This window comes from Heterodontus francisci, chromosome 31 (assembly GCF_036365525.1).
Source record: "Heterodontus francisci isolate sHetFra1 chromosome 31, sHetFra1.hap1, whole genome shotgun sequence".
NCBI lineage: Eukaryota > Metazoa > Chordata > Chondrichthyes > Heterodontiformes > Heterodontidae > Heterodontus > Heterodontus francisci.
Window position 1 is genome coordinate 37,954,446 of NC_090401.1, and position 21,907 is coordinate 37,976,352.

The window sequence follows — 21,907 nt, forward strand, 5'->3', positions numbered from 1 at the left end:
TGATTCCCTAGCCAGCGGAAAAGCCCCTGGGAAGGACAGCATTACCCCTGAAATAATCAAGAGTGCCAAGCCTGCTATACTCTCAGCACTACATGAACTGCTATGCCTGTGCTGGGACGAGGGAGCAGTACCCCAGGACATGCGCGATGCCAACATCATCACCCTCTATAAAAACAAAGGTGACCGCGGTGACTGCAACAGCTACCGTGGAATCTCCCTGCTCAGCATAGTGGGGAAAGTCTTTGCTCGAGTCGCTCTGAACAGGCTCCAGAAGCTGGCCGAGCGCGTCTACCCTGAGGCACAGTGTGGCTTTCGTGCAGAGAGATCGACTATTGACATGCTGTTCTCCCTTCGTCAGATACAGGAGAAATGCCGTGAACAACAGATGCCCCTCTACATTGCTTTCATTGATCTCACCAAAGCCTTTGACCTCGTCAGCAGACGTGGTCTCTTCAGACTACTAGAAAAGATCGGATGTCCACCAAAGCTACTAAGTATCATCACCTCATTCCATGACAATATGAAAGGCACAATTCAACATGGTGGCTCCTCATCAGAGCCCTTTCCTATCCTGAGTGGTGTGAAACAGGGCTGTGTTCTCGCACCCACACTTTTTGGGATTTTCTTCTCCCTGCTGCTTTCACATGCGTTCAAATCCTCTGAAGAAGGAATTTTCCTCCACACAAGATCAGGGGGCAGGTTGTTCAACCTTGCCCGTCTAAGAGCGAAGTCCAAAGTACGGAAAGTCCTCATCAGAGAACTCCTCTTTGCTGACGATGCTGCTTTAACATCTCACACTGAAGAATGCCTGCAGAGTCTCATCGACAGGTTTGCGTCTGCCTGCAATGAATTTGGCCTAACCATCAGCCTCAAGAAAACGAACATCATGGGGCAGGATGTCAGAAATGCTCCATCCATCAATATTGGCGACCACGCTCTGGAAGTGGTTCAAGAGTTCACCTACCTAGGCTCAACTATCACCAGTAACCTGTCTCTAGATGCAGAAATCAACAAGCGCATGGGTAAGGCTTCCACTGCTATGTCCAGACTGGCCAAGAGAGTGTGGGAAAATGGCGCACTGACACGGAACACAAAAGTCCGAGTGTATCAGGCCTGTGTCCTCAGTACCTTGCTCTACGGCAGCGAGGCCTGGACAACGTATGCCAGCCAAGAGCGACGTCTCAATTCATTCCATCTTCGCTGCCTTCGGAGAATACTTGGCATCAGGTGGCAGGACTATATCTCCAACACAGAAGTCCTTGAAGCGGCCAACATCCCCAGCTTATACACACTACTGAGTCAGCGGCGCTTGAGATGGCTTGGCCATGTGAGCCGCATGGAAGATGGCAGGATCCCCAAAGACACATTGTACAGCGAGCTCGCCACTGGTATCAGACCCACCGGCCGTCCATGTCTCCGTTATAAAGACGTCTGCAAACGCGACATGAAATCGTGTGACATTGATCACAAGTCGTGGGAGTCAGTTGCCAGCATTCGCCAGAGCTGGCGGGCAGCCATAAAGACAGGGCTAAATTGTGGCGAGTCGAAGAGACTTAGTAGTTGGCAGGAAAAAAGACAGAGGCGCAAGGGGAGAGCCAACTGTGCAACAGCCCCAACAAACAAATTTCTCTGCAGCACCTGTGGAAGAGCCTGTCACTCCAGAATTGGCCTTTATAGCCACTCCAGGCGCTGCTTCACAAACCACTGACCACCTCCAGGCGCGTATCCATTGTCTCTCGAGATAAGGAGGCCCAAAAGAAAGAAAGTATAGATTCACCAAAATTATGCCAGCACCTAAAGAATTAAATTTTGAAGGCTGGTTGCATAAGCTTGGCTTGTATTCCCTTGAGTTTAGAAGGTTGAAATGTGACCTAATCATGGTCTTTTAATTTATTAAAGGAATCAATAGGGTAGGATACAGGGAAGCAATTTCCTCTGGTGGGCAAATCTGGAATAAGGGGTCATAGTTTTAAAATTAGAGCTAGGCCATTCAGGAGTAAAACCAGAAAGCACGTATTCACATAAAAGATAGTGAAATTCTGGTATCATCTCCCAAAAAGACTAGGTGTTGGGCCAATTGGCCTTTTGAAGACTGAGACTGAAAGATTGTTGTTGGGTAAGAGTATCAAGGAAAAGATGGGTAAATGGAGTTGAGGTATAGATCAGCCATGATCTAATTGAATGATGGAACAGACTCGAGGGACTGAATGGCCTATTCCCGGTCTTATGTTTTCCTTGGAGACAGAAGGATGGAGAGAGAATGTCATCTAGGTTTTTGCCATGCTGAGGACTTCAATATTGTAAGCAGGTTATTTAACTTAGTCAACGAATGCAAGGACAGAAGACACAAGTAGAAATTAAACAAAATAAACTTTGAACTTAATTTTCTTTCTTCCAAAAGGTTCTTTTACATCACAGGTGTGCAGCTGAGTTCAGGCATATTGTCTCTGTTCATAATGTAAACCACCTGACCTACAATAATCAAAAGCACTATAAACCCACAGAAATGTGGATCTTTGCATGAGCCACTGGGTTGTGATCATTGGTTTAATTCAATGAGAGGAACCAGTCCTACTGCTCTATGGATCTCCATATTAGCAGGTAGATCCCAGCAGTGCTGCAGGGATCAGCTCTCCAATGTGCAATACAAGAACACAAGAAATAGGAGCAGGAAATATGGCCCATCGAGCCTGCTCCGCCATTCAAAACGATCATGGATGATCTTAGAATTCAACTCCACTTTCCTGCCCGCACATCATATCCCTTGATTCCCTGAGAGATCAAAAATCTGTCTATTCCAGCCTTAAATGTATTCAGTGATGGAGCATCCACAACCCTCTGGGGAGAGAATTCCAAAGAATCACAACCCTTTGAGTGAAGTAATTTCTCCTCATCTCAGTCCTAAATGATCGGCCCCTTATCCTGAGACTGTGCCCCCATGTTCTAGATTCTCCGACCAGTGGAAACAATCTCTCAGAGTCTACCTGATCCAGTCCCTTTAGAATCTTATATGTTTCAATGAGATCACCAATGCAAGAAGAGGAAAGCTGTTCATGAAGGATCAGAAAAAGGGTGAAACACACTGTAATACATAAAAGCATTTATAGAGGAGTGAATTTGTGAAACATTCTCCCAATATAAACAATTAAAGCTGTCCAGATTAATTCCTTTTTAAAAAGGAAGAAGAATGAATAAATATCTTTGTTGGAAATGGGATTGCCTGTTATAAGGATAACATAGGTAGTGATGAAATACTCCAAGAAACATAATGGTTTCTGAGCCATTGGGCTCATGGAAATATGTCATTGAAATAACTAGAAATAAATAATTAGAGGTCTTAATGTTGCAAGGATAGGCTAGAACCTTGTTCTATTACCTTTGGGGAAGGACGAAGGACTTGCGCTCTGTATATTAAGTAAATTAGGTAGATCCCTAACAGGGCAAACTGTGCCTGGTCTCTGGGAAGAATGAGCTTTTCAGATGCAATGGCCTTTTTGAATAATAATGGTCTATATGTTCAAACTACCGTGAAGACATAGGGCACAAAATTGGGATCATTTGCATCTGTTTTTTGATAATTATAAGTGCCCTTAGATCTCCAAAACTGCATTTATGGTATGCAGACACACTTTTGGGGCGAATTGCACCTGACACCATATTGGTGAGGGTGTTAGCGTGCGCATGCTGCGAAGAGCTGCTACAAGTACACAGAGCAGACAGATCATGACGTCAATCAGCATGTCATGCCAACTTGCCGCTAGCAGTGCTATTTTGGAGCTCAATGCTCCAGCTGGTGCAGCAGGAAGGACCCGTCCTCCAGCGCTATTTAAAGGGATTATCAATTACTTACAGGTCAGTTACTGGTTGATTTCTTCTGGCTGTTGATTCAATTCTGCAAGTATTTGGTGCTTTCTATAGTTCTTTAAAGTTGCAAAAGTCTACAGGGTGTGGTGTGGCAGGTGCAGTGAAGTTTTTTTTACTGACTCTGCACAAACCAGAGACAAGACGTACACTACTAGCCATTCCACTTGGAATAGGGCATGACTTGGAGAATGAACAGAAGCCCCACGGAGCAGGACAAGCTAATGGAAGAGGGAAGAGGAGCAGGAGGAGGAGCACGGATCTCAACAGGAGGCCGTATCCACCTAGGATGTTCAGGGAGCAATTCTCCCAGCTGAACCTCAGTGAGGAACAATATGTGAGATGCCAGCGCTTCAGTCAGGACGTTCTCACTGAAACCTGCTACTTGCTGCAGCCATCGTTGCAACCTCAGCAGGAGAAGGACTGCACTACCAGTGGCTGAGAAGGTGACCGTGGCGATGAACCTTTATGTATCTGGATCCTTCCAAATGGAGCCGGAAATATCGGCAACATCTTGCAGTTTGCCATCCACTGAAGCTCCTAAGAGCTAACAACATTTCATTCCCACTTGCCAGGGACAAGCAAGCAGAACGAATACATGGCTTCACTAGAATTTCAGGCTTCCCAATAGAGCAGGGTGCCATTGACTGCAAGCACACGGCTTTTCAGAATTGAAAGGAATTCCACTCCCTGGGGGGTGGAATCAATGCCCAGTATCCTGGCAGCAGTCATGATGCTTTCATGCTGCAGCAGTCTACTGTGCCAGCCCATGTTCCCTCTAATTTCTGTTTGCTCTGCGTGGTCCCTTTAAGATTGCTGCACAGCTGCACATGTGCTCATCTTAAAGGGAACATTGCTTTTACAGCCTGTTTGTTCCCTGTGTAGTACATTCTGGGTTTCTGCACAGTTTAGAGGGATCGTGTGCCAGCTGCATTTCAGTCACCACAGCAAGCCAAGGTGTGGCTGCTGGGCAACAAGGGCTATCCGCTGACGATATGGCTGATGACTCTGGTGCACAACACATGCACACTTTCACAACATGCATACAATAAAAAATCATACTCCCACACGGAATGTGATTGGGCAGATCATTGCAATGTTGAAACAACACTTCTGCTGCCTGCCACCATTCTAGAAGAGCTCTGCAGTGCTCGACAGAGACGTTTCAAGATTTGTGATGGTCTGCTGCATGCTGCACAACCTTGTCATTATGAGGGGACTACCCTTGCTGCCAGTCAGAAGAGAGCAGCTGAAGAGCAGAGGAGAATGAGGAGCAGAAACATGGAGAGGAAGAGAACAGGTAATCTAGACAGCCCATTTCTGGCCAGGCTGTCCGTGACTGCAATACCAGTAAATACACCGCCAAATCCCCATTCGCAGAGAGTTCCACATCTTCCCTTCCCTTTGTCACTGATCAACACCATGGCCAAAATACAAAAATAAAAGCAGCCACAAAATAAACCTTTCAAAGAAAATTTCTAAATAGAATCATGCCATATTGCATACACAAGTCAACTAACCACCCTCATGCATTCCCTGAGTTTTTTAAAATTCATTTATGGGATGTGAATGTCGCTGGCAGGGCCAGCATTTATTGCCCATCTCTATTGCCCTTGAGAAGGTGTGACTTTGCCTGTTGTCGTGCTCCTACTCAATGCTACCCTAGTAGCTGCAGCATGGTTGGTAGAAGGCTGCTAACTTCCACTGAGGAAGACTGCAGATTGCCTTGCAGGATGAGCTCAAGCAGCTCTCATTCTAGAAGGCCCCACTGTGGCAGCGCCATCCCACCGTGGGCAGCAGCAATCTGGGCTGGCTGGCTGACAGGTAACAGCAAGGGCATTGGCAGAGTAGCAGTGGTGGGAGGATAACTGCTGCCTTCATGAGACAGGACAGCAGATTTATGCTCCACGCAGCTACTGGCACTCCCCCGGGGAAGGACCTCAAATCCTAGTAATCTGTTGGAGGATAGATTGCTAGACTACTGTGACTTGAACACTGGTACCTGCAGCTATGATGGCTGCTGTCTGAACTTCCACTGCAGCACTCAGACATTGGGTGGCTGCTGCTTGTGCTGCAATGGAAGCTATGACATTGGCCATCAGACGTTGCTTCATGGTTGGGTCCACAAATATGCTGAGGGAGTTGGCCATCACTTCCATATTGGAAAGGACGGGCTCCTATCAAAATGTTCATCTGAGTCCTCTGCAGCAGAATTTGTGTGTGACCTCACCCTCTGGCGAGCTGGTACTTGGGTTCTATCCTTTCTCCATGCCCTGGCTGCAAGGTTCTCATGGCCTGATAACTCGTCATGTGCAGATTATGCCTCTATGCTCTCCTGTAAATTACGTGCAGTGACAGTAACTGAGCTAGTGGCTGCGAGTGTGAAATCGAGTGATGGTATGTCTTCATCATCACTGTCTTCTTGCTGTCTTCCACTGCCTGGCCAGGTTGCATTTCTTGGGTAGCTGAAAGGAGAAAGGCACAAGGATAGGGTTGTGGTATGGGGAGTGGGGGCAAGTAAGAGGTGCATGCTTTTACACCATCTGTGTTAGGGTCTGAAGTTCTGTTGATAGATGATAAATACCTGGTAGTTCAAGATAACAGGGTTAACAGGTGTTGGGTGTTATCAGTTCATTGAATTCAAGTGTGTATATATAAAGAGCCAGCCAGCACTGACTGGTGGTATTATGTGGAGAGCAGAAGTAAGCTCTGTGACAAGCAATAAACAATCTCCACCAAAGCATCCTAGTCTCAGTGTCTTCTTCACAAACAGGCTTGGAGATTTATCTAACAATCTGTAGATTGGAAATCAGAAGAGATTGTGGGATGAACGGGAGGTGGGATTAGAGAAGGAGGATTAGGTATGAGGATATCGTCATCCTCAATGGTTTCAACCCCTCCACTGGCCAAGGCATCAACCATGGCTGTCCCAATAAAAGCCAGTACCATCTCTTCCATGGGAATTAGGATATGCAGGCTAGCCTGTCCCCCTTGGGTATCTCCTGCTACATCCGGTTGTGCGCCACCTTCTCCTGCAAGAAAGAGAAGTGTGTTAGTGAGTGTTGTGCAATCTATTTGGATGATGTGACTGGCATGGTTGAATAGCCAACAGTGTGTGAGAGGGGAGTGTGAGGCTTGCAACAGTTCTAAGTGTGGACAGTGTGGTGGAGCATATGAATGTCAAGTTTGAGTCCTGATTGTTGGAGATTATTGATAGCTGAGTGATGGGGTTGTGGTGAATTGAGCAATGTCTGAGGCTAGTAGTGCAGTTGGTGGGATATGGCATTTGAGGTAGCATTTCCTGACCTTGACCACTTGTCTGAGCTCATTGAGCTTCTTGCGGCACTGCATCCAAGTCCTAGGGAGTTGACTCCTGACATTGACATTCGTAGTTATCTGTTCCCACTGCCTTTCTGATTATGTGTCTGGAGTGTACTGCCTCCTGTGGATACAGGGCATCTCTTCCTGTCCACCTCCTCCACCAAGGCCTCCAGTGCAGCGTCCGAAAACCTTGGAGCCTGATCTCTCCCATCCTGTGCCATTCTTCAATGCACGACTGCCAGCCACGATGCATCTCCTCCCACCCCACCTTCTGGCTTTAAGAGATACTGGCTAGCGTTAATGTTGCTAGCCACTCACGATATTGATCCTCTGCTGATGCGTCCAGCCAATCAACAATGCAGTTGGCGCTGGCTGGACATTAATCATTGAAATGAGCTGGCAGCACGAAGTTGGCATGCTTCCTGCACTGCAATCAATGGGCATGGGATCATCTTGATCTCCACATCTATTTTCGGGGGCTATCCAATTTATTCCTCCCCCCCCCCCCCCTCCCCCCACCATGTTGTTTCTGCTTGGCCATCTATCTTCAAACATCCACACAGGTTTAGGCCAATGTCTCACAGCAAAGGTGAAAAGACTGAGCAGGTTCTTTTGGTCACGGAAAAGCAGCTAGGTCATGAAATACATTTCTGGCTAGAATCACAGATTTAAAAACTGCTGACAACCAGCTAGAACTCTTCTCTGTTTATGTACATTCACCTTAAATAAATGTATAATCACAAACAAAGAGTACACTTAGCAGCATAACTATGACAACCATGTTCTGAATATTTTAATGACAGGAGGGCAGCACACTACTTTTGGCAGATCAAGGGGACATATTTATTTATTCAGTCCTTCTTGGAAGGTAGTTCCCTTGGTAACCAGATTCAGTAAGGAATCCTGGGAAAAATAACAATCATCTCTATGCAATCATTATGGTTGGAGAATTCCTGGATGCTGCTGCATAACAGTTGCCATGGTGATCGACACTGGGGTCTGGTATTGTAAAAGTTGAGTGAGCTATTGGAATTCTGTGAAGAATTGGTTTGTGAATAGCAGAGGTGGCCTTTGTGACTTGTGCTAACTGATTCAGCAACAGTTACTACAACAACCTGTAATTATACAGCACTTTTAAAGTAGTAAAACATTCCATGGCACTTCACAGAAGCCTCATTAAACAGAATTTGACATTGAGTCACAAAAGGAGATATTCGGGCCAGTAACGAAAAGGTAGGTTTTAAGAAGAGACTTAAAGGAGGATAGAGAGGTGGAGAGGTTTAGGGAGGGAATTCCAGAGCTTAGGGCCTAGACAGCTGAAGGTACAGCCACCAACAGTGGAGCGATTAAAATCAGGGATGCTTAAGAGACCAGGATTTGAGGAGCACAGAGATCTGAGGGTTGCAGGGCTGGAGGAGATTACAGAGATGGGGTAGGGGAGCGAGGCCATAGAGGGATCTGAAAACAAATATGAGAATGTCAAAATTTGAGGCATTGTTTTACTGGGAACCAATGTAGGTCAGCAAACACAGGGGTGATGGATGAATGGGACTTAGAGCGAGTTACGTCATGGACAGCAGTGTTTTGGATGACTTCAAATTTACAAAGAGCAGGACATGGAAGGCTGGCCGTGAGTGCATTGGAATAGTCAAGTCTGGAGGTATCAAAGGCATGGATGAGGGTTTCAGCAGCAGATGAGCTGAGGTAGGAGCAAAATCATGCATTGTTATGCAAGTGGAAATGGGCAGTTTAACAGAATGGAAACTAGAGGAATCTTCCTTTTAGGGTTTGAGGTATGCTGCATTCGGGTATGAGCGGAGGCAGTCCTTCAATAACGTGGTGGACCACTCAGACACCAATCTAGTAATGGCATATCAAAACATGTCAATTTATGGTGCCTGGATACAACAGGGAAGACAATGTGAAGAATTCAATTAGTCAGACTCTTTAAAGGTAGATATTCCTGTGGCTGTTCCTGGCATTCAGTATTACTATAGCAGGTGGGACGATAATTAAAATTGAAACACCCCCACTAAGGGAATATAACCGATCCAAGGGCAATTAATTACAGTCCCACACCTACTAAATGAACTTTTATAAAATACTTTTTATCAGCTGCCTTACAGATAGTTCTGTGTGGGACTTTTCCCATCCATTCCATGCTGAAGTGGGCTCACCATTACATACAGGAATCTCTTCAGAAGCCCACAGCACATTTGTGGTTTCACATGCCATGTTCTGATGAATCCTGAGAAAGTACAGTTGATTGAATTTGCTGTAGTTTTTATTTTTTTGAAAAAACGTTTCTCCTCAACTAATTTCCCAATTCACTGACTGCTCCAGACACTAATTGTTAATTAATGTTAAATGCAAGCATGGTTGTAAATTAAATTCCTGCAAGAGATACTGTTTGTTTTCTTGTAGGTCAAATTTGCAAGTGTAACACATGGCTTCAGTTAAAGGTTTGAGTTTCTTCTCTGTTCTTGATTAACCAGATCGAACTTTTGTGGGATTTAGAGGTTGCTTTGTTGGAACATACGAATTAGGAGGAGGAGTAGGCCACTCAGCCCCTCGAGCCTGCTCTGCCATTCAATAAGATGATGGCTGATCTGATTGTAACCTCAACTCCCACCTACCCCCGATAACCTTTCACCCCCCTTGCTTTTCAAGAATCTATTGACGATATTTAAAAGATATTTAAAGACTCTGCTTCCACCGCCTTTTTAGGAAGAGAGTTCCAAAGACTCACGACCCTCTGAGAGAAAACATTTCTCTTCATCTCTGTCTTAAATAGGCGACCCCTTATTTTTAAACAGTGACCCCTAGTTCTAGATTCTCCCACAAGAGGAAACATCCTTTCCACAACCACCCTGTCAAGACTCCTCAGGATCTTATATGATTCAATCAAGTTGCCTCTTACTCTTCTAAACTCCAGCGGATACAAGCCTAGCCTTTACAACCTTTACTCATAAGACAACCTGCCCATTCCTGGTATTAGTCTAGTGAACCTTCTCTGAACTGCTTCCAACACATTTACATCCTTCCTTAAATAAGGAGATCAATACTGTACACAGTACTCCAGATGTGGTCTCACCAATGCCCCGTATAACTGAAGCATAACCTCCCAACTTTTGTATTCAATTCCCCTCACAATAAACAATAACATTCTATTAGCTTTCCTAATTACTTGCTGAACCTGCATACTAAACCTTTTGTGATTCCTGCACTAGGACACCCATATCCCTCTGCATCTCAGAGCTTTGCAGTCTCTCACCATTTAGATAATATGCTTCTTTTTTTTTCTTCCTGCCAAAATGGACAATTTCACATTTTCCCTCATTATACTCCAACACCTTTGTGAACACACCAGCCATGCTGAGAAAGCTTTTCTCTTAAATTTTCCCTCAGCAATGACCAACCAATGAAACTGTAATGCCAAATTTTGTTTGACAACACTCCAGTGAAGCACCTTGGGACATTTTACTACACTAAAGGTGCTATATAAATGCAAGCAGTTGTCATCATTGTAGACACATTCTGCTTATAAGGACCTCAGTGTTCTCAAACCAACAAATCAGGTCAGCAGACCTGAAACCCTTATACTTTCTAGAAACCCTTAACTCCAGGGTAAAACTCAATAACACAATTGAATCAAATTCATGATAAGATGGCAGGCTTAAATTCAGGGCCACCATTTTATGAATATTTCCAAGTTTATAACTTAGCTTCAATATCCTGTATTTCCTTTCTGCTCGCCCCTTCCTCCCTGATTGTTCTCCACGAGCAGCAAGAACAGCAGAGTATTAGGGGATAAGGTTAGATGACAACAGATTCTGTTTCTACTTTACATCCCCAGAACATTAAGGTCACTTTGACTAAAAGGCCAACTACCGTGTAGTGAATTTTAATTTATTTTAAAATTAAATTACAGGGCTATGTTGCAAGATGATTATTCAAGGTTAAGGACACTACAGGGTATTCCTTCACCAGCCTGTGTTAAATTCACTTGTGAAAATGCCTTCTTCTCCCTCCCAGATGCCTAAAGCAACCTGTTTTTGGAATCCCTTAACAATGTGCTGCTTCCAGACTTTACAAGCCGATCTAAGCCAGCCCTATTTCCAAACAGCTGGAACAGGCCACAAAAGAGTGATATCGCCCCAGGGAATGATGAACATAACAGTTCATCATTTTCAATGCTGCATAAATTCCTTCTATTATCAGTTTGAAGCTACAGTGTTTAACTAAGCCCAGTCTCATTATAGTTTAAATAAAATTGATAATCCTTTTTTTAATCTTAGATGACTTTATCTGACCTGTTGGAAAGTGAGGTTTTTTTTCAAATTATTCTTAAGAATTCAAATATTGCAAGGCTATTGTACTATAGTGGTTTTGTTACTGGACTAATAAACAGGAGAGGTGAGTTCAAATCCCACCATGGCAGTTTGTGAATTTGAATTTAGTGAATTAGATATAGCTGGGATAAAAAGTTAATATCAGTAATTGTGGGGGTTGCTGTCTGTATCAGATGGTATCCTTTAGGGAAGGAAATCTGCTGTGCTTATTTGGACAGGCCTTATGTGACTCCAGACCCACAGCAATGTGGTTGACTCTTAACTGCCCTCTGAAATGGCCTAAAACACCATTCAGTTGTATCAAACTGCTACACAGTGGTTCAAGAAGATGGTCCACCTTTACCTTATTAGTGTATCTAGGGATTGGCAATAACTGCCAGCCTCACTAGTGACGCCCACATTCCAAGATGAATTAAGTAGGAGATGTTGTTTATACGCCAAACAGTGTCGGTTTTTTTCGGAGGAAAGATTGGAACACCAAGGTCTGTTATGTTGATAAGTTTAAGATTTGCCTTTGTCTCCTTTGATATTAAAGCCTGTCCAATCTGAAACACTGCGCTTAGTGAAACTATGTCTGTTGCCCAACTCAGCATCAACCTAGGCATTGGATTCTGACACAACAATGGCATACCCAGCCACGCTGACCCTTACTAATGTCAAGGGACTTGTGGAAAAATTGGGAGATCTGTCCTACTGCCCAGTCTTCTTTGACAGCATCTCCCAAACCCACAACTTCGACCACCTGGAAGGACAAGGGCAGCAGGCATACTGGATCACCACCACCTCCAAGTACCCCTCTAAGTTACACACCATCTAGACTTGGAGTTATATCACCATTCTTTCATTGTCATTGCGTCAAAATCCTGGAACTCGCTGCTTAACAGCACTGTGAGAGTGCTTTCGTCAAAAGGACTGCAGCAGATCAAGAAGGCAGCTCACCACCACCTTTTCAAAGGCAATTAGGGATGGGCAATAAATGCTGGCCTTGTCAGCAATGCCCATATCCTGCCAATGAATAAATTAAAAAAACGACATCCAGCACAACATTCCTAATCCTGTTAGTCTTGCCTCCTCTCCCGCTCAGGCAGGTAATAGCCAATTCCTTGTTTCTACCTTACCACCACGTCCTGCAGGGCAATCAGGATCAAGGCTGTAGGTGGACAGAACCATGTAATTGTAGTCTAATCATCTCACCCAGGGTGAAAAGGCCAGAATTGGCAGGGGGAATGGGCAAGACTGCTCTGCTCTCCTGAATAAAAACACTTCAATAATTTTTTTATCCGAATCTTTATTCGACAAATGGGTTGTAGAATTCTAATCTATAATATATTAAAATATTGTGCACTTCCTGCCTGAAACACTTTACTCCCTATTGTCACTTTCTGACACACTTCTATGTCAACTTTTCTTATTAGAAATCCCTATGTCCATATTTATAATGGAAACCTCCTTTGTAACTGCACTTCCATCATCGTGCCAGTGGTGTCTCTGTAACCTCAACTTTTCATCTCCTGGCTCCTCAGCCTATACTGCAGAGAAACTCCTGGTGCTTCAACCAACTCCACTTCCATGCTTCCCAAATTGCAATAACTTTTGCTATATAACTGCAACTAATAGTTTTAAATCTCTGCCCTATATATATTTATATATATCTATATATTTATAGGTTTCCCTCTTTGATGTCTCTTTGAGGCCGAAGAGCTCTAGTTTATCAATTCATTTCTCACAGATGATCCATCTATTTATTGTTCTCTACATTGCCTTTAGGTCCTGGATTATCCACTTTGAAGAGTAAAATAATCCCCTAGTTCTTTCAAGCGTCTTGATATCAAGAATAGCAGAATTCCTTGGTACACCATCGAGTTCAATGTGCTAGCTCAGCCTGTGACAAATTACGTACTCGGGTTTTCAAGAATCATGATATTAGCTCCAATACTAAACTCAAAGTCTATTGGGCAGTTATTCTCCCCAACCTTCTCTATGGTGCTGAAGCTTGGACAGCTTCTAGATGTCATATCAAGGTCCTAGAACATCAGCAACGCTGTATTAGATGGCTCTTGCGAATCATGTGGGAGGACAAAAGAACAAACATGAGCGTCCTCCAAGCCACAGACATGCTAAGTATAGAGACCATGAAAACCTCACATCAGCTGAGATGAATGGGACATGTCGTCAGAATGCCTGACTCAAGACTGCCCAAACAGGTGCTTTACTCAACTACGTCAGGGAGCCCACTTACACGGGAGCCAAAGAAAACGTTTCAAAGACAATCTCAAAGACTGCATGAAGGTCTGCTCTATTAATACCAACACCTGGGAAGCAGATGCCCATTCGTGACCAAAATGGCAACCCATCATCAAAAATGGTGTCAGGACCCTCCAATCAACAAGAGCAGTCACTGAGAGGGAACAATGAGAGAGATGCAAAGAGAGGGCAGCTGCTCGAGCCAACAATCCACCATCATCTCCACTGGCTGACAACCAATGTCCTCTCTTTGGGAGAGCCTGAAAGGCTAAGATAGGGTTCATAAGCCAGCTGCGGACTGACAGCTAACACTAACATCTCACTTTCCATCCACAAGGAAGAATCATCCTTGACACAAGGGATTGCCGATGATGATGGTGAGTTCACTTTGAAGGGTAAAATGATCCACCAGTTCTTTCAGGTATCTTGATATCAAGAATAACAGAATTCCTTGGCTTTCCCCAATACCTGTTAGTTTTATCGATTAGTGTGTAATGATATTGCTCACTGTCGTACTAGCACGAGGCAATACAAACTAGAAAGTCTTGGATTCAGTTCCCAGTTTATGCTGAGTTTGTCCCACCTCAGCCTCTCCCCTTACTCCTGGAGCTTGTTTTCCTCTTCAAGTTCCAGTCTCTTCCATCCTTTCTATTTTTCATTCAAGATCCTTATCGTCCAACACTTTTGCAAGGTCCATAACAACTTACTCTCTGAATTTTCAATTCACCTATACAGCTGACGAACTATGGACCAAGTGACTACCCATCCTCAAAGACATCAACTTCCATCTAATTATCCATGCTTTCCCTCCTCTGACTTCTCTGCCCTTCTGGCCTCACTCAACTTCATCCTTAATATCAACTCCCAAACCCATGGCTGCCTTCATAATCTTCCCTTCTCCCTTGGCCTCACCACCTCTGATGTATAATAATACAGCTATCTCTTATCTTATCCCTATCTCCTTCAATATTCATATATCCCTGCCTACCTCCAACCTCCCTATTCTCACCTTCTGGCTCTGGAAATAGCTGCCCCAAGCTTCTACCAACTCATTCTCTAACACCCAACTCCCCTTTCTCTGACTCGTCAACTATCATGACACCATTGCAGCTGCTGCCTGAATTAACAGCTGCCTTGTTTCAGTTTAGGAACATCAGAACATAGGAAATAGGGGCAGGAGTAGGCCATTCAGCCCCTCAAGCCTGCTCCGCCATTCAGCTAGATCATGGCTACCTCAACGCCATTTTCCCACACTAGTCCCATATCCCTTGATATGTTTAATGTCTAGCTATCTATCGATCTGTGTCTTGAACATATTCAATAACTGATCCTCCACAGACCTATGGGCTAGAGAATTCCAAAGATTCACTATCTGCTGAGTGAAGAAATTCTTCCTCATCTCAGTCCTAAATGGCCTACATCTTATTCTGAGACTGTATCCCTTGGTTCTAGAGCCCCCAGCCAGGGGAAACGTCCTTCCTGCATCTACCCTGTCGAGCCCTGTAAGAATTTTGTATGCTTCAAAAAGATCACCTCTCATTCTCCTAAACTCTAGAGAATATAGGCTCAGTCTCCTCAAGCTCTCCTCATAGGACAGTCCTGCCATCCCAGGGGTCAGTCTGGTGAACCTTAGTTGCACTCCCTCTATGGCAAGTATATCCTTCCATAGGTAAGGAGAACAAAACAGTACACAACAGTCCAGGTGCAGTCTCACCAAGGCTCTATACAATTTCAGCAAGACATCTTTACTCCTGTACTCAAATCCTCTTGCAATAAAGGCCAACATACCATTTGCTGTCCTAATTGCTTGCTGCACCTGCATATTAGCTTTCAGTGATTTATGAACAAGGATATCAGGTCCTTTTATTATATTTAGTTTTTAGTTTCGAGATACAGCACTGAAACAGGCCCTTCGGCCCACTGAGTCTGTGCCGACCAGCAACCACCCACTTATACTAATCGTACACTAATTCCTTATCCCTACCACATCCCCACCTGTCCCGATATTTCCCTACCACCTACCTATACTAGGGGCAATTTATAATGGCCAATTAACCTATCAACCTGCAAGTCTTTGGCATGTGGGAGGAAACCGGAGCACCCGGAGGAAACCCACACAGACACAGGGAGAACTTGCAAACTGCACACAGGCAGTACCCAGAATTGAACCTGGGTCGCTGGAGCTGTGAGGCTGCGGTGCTAACCACTGCGCCACTGTGCCGCCCAACATCAACACTTTTGGACATCAACACTTCCTAATCTCTCACCATTTAAGAAATACTCTGCATTTCTGTTTATCTTACTAAAGTAGATAACTTCACATTTTTCCACTTTATATTCCATCTGCCAAATCCCCTTGAAGCCTCTTTGCATCCTCCTCACAACTCACATTCCCACCTAGATTTGTGTCATCAGCAAATTTGGAAATATAATATTTGGTCCCCACATCCAGATCATTGATATAAATTGTGAATAGCTGTGACCCCAGCACTGATCCTTGCAGTACCCCACGAGTAACAGCCTGCCAGCCTGAGAATGGTCCGTTTATTTCTGCTCTCTGTTTTCTGTCTGTTAACCAATTCTCAATCCATGCCAGTCTATCACCCCCAATCCCATGTGCTCTAATTTTGTTTACTAACCTCCTGTGTGGGACCTTATTGAAAGCCTTCTGAAAATCCAAATACACCACATCCACTGGTTCCCTCTTATCTATTCTGCTAGTTACATCCTCAGAAAACTCTAACAGGTTTGTCAAACATGATTTCCCTTTCATAAATTGAAGTTTTCATCAGCATCATCCACATTAATCTCCCAATGGATCAAATTAAAAATCCTTGTTTCAATTTTCAAACTCCTCCATGACCTCACCCCACCATACCTCTACAACCTCCCCCTCCTTATCTCTTCTCCTGTGCTCTCTGATTCTCTGACTATGGCTTTCTCCGCATTTGCTGGCTCCCTTTGCTCCAGCATCATTGGCTGAGCCTTCAAGCATAATGATGTGGGTACAGCATAGCTCACTATATATCACTGGCTAATAGGGAAGGCGAATAAGAGAAAATTCTAATGGGTTTTCTGCCCATGTTCATGATCCAGGATGAGATTCAGCTCTTGGTGCCCCCTGTGACAGAGTAGCCTGCGGATACACACTGTTGTGATATAAATATAAAACATGGTCACTTTGGCAATGTACCCAAGGCTGTGGCTGGCTGTTGAATCATAACTCAAACCTGCTATCAGGGAATAAGGAGAGAAGATTGGAAAGAAGGAGGAGAAAAGACATTCTGAGTATTATGTGGTTGCTGCTGTGTGCTCAATGGCACATAATTGTTGCTGTAATGGTATCATGAGACAGGTGATGAGTTAAGTGCTTGGAAATAGGATGGCTGATCTCTTAATTGTGAGGCACTGAAAAAATAGTGGGTTCTTTGTGTTATTGTTGTGCAGTAATTGTATAAGAGCATTGGAAGCAGGTAGTTTAGTTTAGAGATACAGCACTGAAACAGGCCCTTCGGCCACCGAGTCTGTGCCAACCATCAACCACCCATTTATACTAATCTTACACTAATCCCATATTCCTACCACATCCCCACCTGTTCCTATATTTCCCTACCACCTACCTATACTAATGGCCAATTTACCTACGAACCTGCAAGTCTTTTGGCTTGTGGGAGGAAACTGGAGTACCCGGAGGAAACCCACACGGTCACAAGGAGAACTTGCAAACTCTGCACAGGCAGTACTCAGAATCGAACCCGGGTCGCTGGAGCTGTGAGGCTGCAGTGCTAACCACTGCGCCACTGTGCCGCCCAGTAGTGTGTTAAGAAGTTTTTACTATGCACATTGGAACATATAGAATCGAGACAGAGTTTATAATTGGGGAACGGAGAAGTTTAAAATGCAGTTCTCACTGGTTCTCCATGTACGAAGGTGACATAAATCATCCCATGACATCAAGAGTTAAAAAACGGTTTGTGTTTAGAAAAAATCGTCCAAAATAAACTATTGACATTCAATTGGTTTGATGTTAATTTTACAGCAAATACTACCAATTAAAGAAGTACTACTTCTTTAAAACTCTTTTTAAAAACTTGTGATTAAAAGTCTATGAACTATGATATATAAAATTAGCCAGAATGCAGAATTTTTGATTTTAAAAGTTCAACTTTTTCTGGAGCAACATGGACCAGAGCAGGGCCCCAGATTCTCTCCCTTCAACACATAGGGCTGGATTTTTTGCTCTGTTAGAAAGTTTTTGTTTGGCAGAGGGGCCAGAGAATCAGCATGGAGTTGTCCGACACGGAACCTGACATTGTAATGCCGGTTTCCGATTTTCTAGGAGGCAGCCAAGTTCTGTGGCGGCACCTCTGCCGCGATGCAACAAGATGGTAATTTAAATCTGTTATGTACTGTTTTGCATGAATTTGAACCTAATTCATTACAATCCTACCAGGCATTCGCAATCTTATGCATGACGTGCGCCACTCAGGTGCCTTCACTTACCCGCCATTGAAAAACTGGCGCCACTGAGGCAAGACTCATTGGTGCCTGCAAAGGTGAGATAAATTATCCATTGTTATCTTGTGGAATTTTTTTTCACATCAGACATTAAAACAGAGCTCAATCTGCAAATGTGAAGGAAGGAGAGACCTCTACAAGTGGATAGTGTTGAGGAGGACGGAACTCTGCAATCCAACATCAGGAGGTGCCATTAATGGCATCGCCAATGCCGCTCCCACCATGTGATTGGTGGGGCATGGCCGCCATCATTATGCTAAATAGCCGCCTGCTGCGTAATTATGGCAGTGCGGCCACTAACCTCACAGGCGGGACTGACGCCATTTTGCACACCCTCCGCCACTCCTGGAGGTGGGATAATAAAATCCAGCCGATAGATTTTCCCTAAAATTTGCACATTCTCATTTTTTCCCTCCAATATAAATGAAGGAATGTTGCATATAGCAATAGTTTAATTCCTGGTGTTCTCTGGTTACAGCTATTCTTGAGTTGTCAGATTATCAGGGTTGTTGCAGCTGCTAATCAGCTTTTGCTATTTTGCTAGATCGGGAAGCATGTATATACGAGTCCAATTTGTCACTGGTATTTTCTCTTATATTTTCTATTTCTTTCTTACAAGGTTCATCTTAAGTACAACATTTAAGTGGGTTATTTAACAATTTGGGCCCGATAAGCTGCCCATCAGAACACCATGTCTAGAAGCAGTGAAGATGGGAAAATAAATAAGGTATGGGGAACCCTTTTGACCAAAAGGGATTGCCCTATCTTGAGTCTAGGTTGTGGGCTCAAGTCTCATTCTGTCGAGTTGGGCGGGGGAGACACAATTAAACTGAGGGGAACGACTTACTCCCTCCGATCCCACTGCCTTCCCAGTGGGCCTGAATAGTAACCTGCTCTTTTGAGCAGGACACTCAACCCATTTGGTCTGAGGTCTGCATTGGGAGGAGCAGTGATGGCTCCCCCATCAGGCCAAACCTGTCAGGAAGGGGTTCATGTGCCAGACAAGGCCTCGGCAAGATTTTAATGTTTTTTCAGTTTTCTTTGTGGGCCAGATGGAACAGGAGTTCCTCCTGAATTCCTTCTTGAATTTATTGGTGACTATCTTATTTTTATGGCCCCTAGTTTTGGACTCCCCACAAGTGGAAGCATCTACTCTACGTCTCCCCTAATGAATCTCGTCATAATTTTAAGGACCTCTGTTAGGTCACCTCTCAGCCTTCTCTTTTCTAGAGAAAAGAGCTCCAGCTTGTTTAGGCTTTCCTGATTGTTATAACCTCTCAGTCTGGTAGCATCCTTGTAAATCGTTTCGTACCTTCTCCAGTGCTTACCCTTTTGGTAATATAAGACCAGAACTGAGCACAGTATGCTCAAAGCAAGGTTCTATGTAAGTCCAACATAGCTTCTCTTCTTTGGAATTGTGTTCCTCTAGAAATGAACCCAGTGTTTTGTTTGTAATGTGTTTGTAATTTTTATGGCTTTGTTATCCTGCATTGCTACTTTTAATGATTTGTGAATGTGTGCCGCTGGATCCCATTGCTCTCCTACCCCAAGGAGTAGATGGCCTCCTTAGTCCTCTTTCTAGAATGCACCACTTATAACTAATTTGCCACGTACACGCCTATTCTGCAAGTACATTAACGTTGCCTTATATTTTGTTGCAGTTTTCCTCTGTATTAACCAACGTTCCCTCTAAAATAAAAGCAAAATACTGCGGATGCTGGAAATCTGAAATAAAAACAAGAAATGCTTGTAATACTCAGCAGGTCTGGCAGCATCTGTGGAGAGAGAAGCAGAGTTAACGTTTCAGGTCAGTGACCCTTCTTCAGAACTAGCAGATATTAGAAATGTGAAAGGTTTTAAGCAAGTAAAGCGGAGGTGGGGCAACCTTTGCTCCATGACCTTCTGGTCGGTTGTTCTCTGAGAGCTTGTCCTATCTAGACCTTCTCCTTTGTTATCTCTTGCCCCATCCCCACTTTACAGCAAGTTCCCCTCCAAGCCTCACACCATCCTGACTTGGAAGTATATCGCCGTTCCTTCACCGTCGCTAGGTCAAAATACTGGAACTCCCTTCCTAACAGCACTTTGGGTATACCTACCCCGCAATGGACTGCAGCAGTTCAAGTAGGCATCTCACCACCACCTTCTCATGGGCAATTAGGTATGGGCAATAAATGCTGGCCTAGCCAGCGATGCCCACATCCCCATAAAAAAAAATTCCTAATTGCTGCAAGCCCACAAACCCACACAGCCTAGAGGGAACATTTGTAGTAACTTTGCCCCCAATTTTATGTCGTCTGCAAAGCTTGATATTTTACTCCCAATTCCCGAGTCCAAATCATTTATGCAATGATATGCCACTTAGCTGACTGCCAAGTAACAATCCCACGGGTCATGGGTTGTAGCCTCCTGCCTGCGATCTCGCACTTCAGCTGGCCAGCCAGATCGTGTATCCAGCCGGGACTGTAATGCAGGTTATGACAATGAGGCCCAGTCATTAAGATGGACCAGGCCTCCACATCCCCAGACACCTTGGGTGGGCCGCCCACTTCAGGGCTAGTGTACACTGAATCCCCTCCCCCCTTTTAAATTGGGTTCTTTATGTGTAGAAGAAACTCTGCAGTTGAGGTCATATAGCACAGCTCAAAGAAGACTGAGCTCCCTCTTGACTGACCAAGCTAAAGAGCTGGTGAGGAAGTTGTGGAGATAGCAATGGCTTACTGTGTCCACCACAGCTGTTGGAGGAAACTAGTGAAACAAGTTAGGGTGAGTTACAGAGAGGTAAATCTAAGTTAGAAATACAAATTAAAAACATAAATACCTGAAAACTAAAACAAAGAAAAAGCTGGAAATGCAAATTAGATTGGTCACCCTCTGAAAGAGGAAACACAGCGCTCAAAGGTCTGATCCAAAATATGTTTCCTTCAGCTACTGACGGAATTGTTGAGTATTCAGAACATTTTCTGTTTTTATTATTGAGTTTGAAAGTCTGATTAAATTTTAAACAGTCCACTGTAGGAACTAACGTGTGTAGTTTGTGAAGCTAAAACACTTATTAAAAAGTCAGATTTATTGTAGAGGAAACTTGTATGAATAGTGTGAGTCCTAATGCAAACAGAAGCATAGTCGTATAATTAAAGTGAAGGAAAAAGAATGTTCTTTGCTTAACATTTAATTACAAAAGTCAATAGACCAGCAGGATTCATTACAGATTGATTAGCTGCATGTCGCAATGTCTGATGGATTTGATGTTGCCTGGGATACAGTCATTCTGTCCATTTAGTAGCAACATTAGCAGACAGGAAAGGATCTTGACCTTCATGTTCTATTGAGATGTTCAGTTACAAACAGAATTCTCTATGCATCAAAATGTCACTTTCAATGTATTCAGTAAAATAGCATTTCGTGCATTCCCAGGAGTATTGTGGACTCTTCACAATACGACATTTGACGGTTTGTGTTGGGATGAGCAAATCAGTGCAGATTTGTTGGTTCAGCTCATATTAAACCAATCCCAGGCTATTGATCCCACAGCCAAACACCCTTCACTTCCCACCCTGGGGCATCTCATGGTGTGCGGCATTATTAACCTTTTTCCTGCACCCTTCTGCTCA

The 21,907-nt window shown here is 44.0% G+C and overlaps 1 protein-coding gene across 1 annotated transcript in view; it reads left to right on the forward strand.

The window, feature by feature from the left end:
- The window catches only part of LOC137347159 (ribonucleotide reductase M2 polypeptide), a 61,794-nt gene extending 41,826 nt beyond the window's left edge, over window positions 1-19,968 (forward strand). The window contains exon 10 of the transcript XR_010968880.1: window positions 19,958-19,968. The gene's annotated coding sequence lies outside the window, so the exon portion shown is untranslated. The remainder of the gene's footprint in view (window positions 1-19,957) is intronic.
- The last annotated feature ends 1,939 nt before the right edge of the window (window positions 19,969-21,907 follow it).